Raw genomic sequence first — 1,092 nt, forward strand, 5'->3', positions numbered from 1 at the left:
GTAGCTTTGCGCGAAATTCAAAACAAACAAACAAACCCATTGTGTAGCTTTATGCTTAATTACAAACAAACAATCTATCAATAAAAGGTAAATAAAATCAGGACCTATATCTCCAGAATGTAACATTATTTGCTCACTATTTCGCTATTACAGCTTCGATAACCTACAAGTCACGTTGGGCTATGTACTGCGTCTACCGCGGAGGGGTTTCGAACCCCGGATTTTAATGTCGTATAAGTCCTCAGACTTACCGCTGTCTCTAATCTGTATTGCTGTGGGTTTAACCTTACGATATGGCATAGTGGTAAGTTTGAGGGCTTTTTTACGCTAAAATTTGATTCCTGGGTGGGTAGAACGTAGATAATACAAACAATCACTGAACAAATCCGTAGTTAATATATCTACAATTATATACAGTACTTATATTCTTATCAAATTTTCAAATACTTATATAATTCCCTCTAGTTCTGCTATGATGTGAGTTTTTTTTTTAAGCGAGACACATTTTGTTATATTTTTTGTTTCAGTGTTAAAAGTTTAATGTTATTTTTTTAGCGCAAAGCTACACAATGGGCTATCTGTGCTCTAACCATCGTGGGGTTTCGAAACCCGGATTTTATCACGTAAAGTCCGGAAGCTTACCACTAGCCTACCGGGGAATTAAAGTTTCAATAAAGCCTCATATTGGTTTGCCCACCAGTGGTACAGCGGTATGTCTGCGGCTTACAACGCTAGAAACCGGGTTTCGGTACCCGGGTGGGCAGACCACAGACAAACAAACAGGGAATAATTGTTGTATGACACTTTGTGAAATAATTCGAATGGAGAATTATATATCATCTAAGCGGAAAGTTTGATATTAATATCCCCCCTTTTTTTTTTAACAGTAGCTTCTCCTGCTTCATTACTGTTGTTTAATTTATACGAATCTTTACGCAACGTACTGATAACTTTATTTTACTAAGGGCTCTTATTTTTTAAATTTCATGTAAGTTATCCTGTCCCTTCACGAAGCTGTACTCAGTTAAGTTAAATAGTAAGTAAACCTTTGCTGTTTGCGAAAGTCGGTAAAAATTGCAAGATGTAAGATGA

This window comes from Limulus polyphemus, unplaced genomic scaffold (genome assembly GCF_000517525.1).
Source record: "Limulus polyphemus unplaced genomic scaffold, Limulus_polyphemus-2.1.2 Scaffold873, whole genome shotgun sequence".
Lineage (NCBI taxonomy): Eukaryota > Metazoa > Arthropoda > Merostomata > Xiphosura > Limulidae > Limulus > Limulus polyphemus.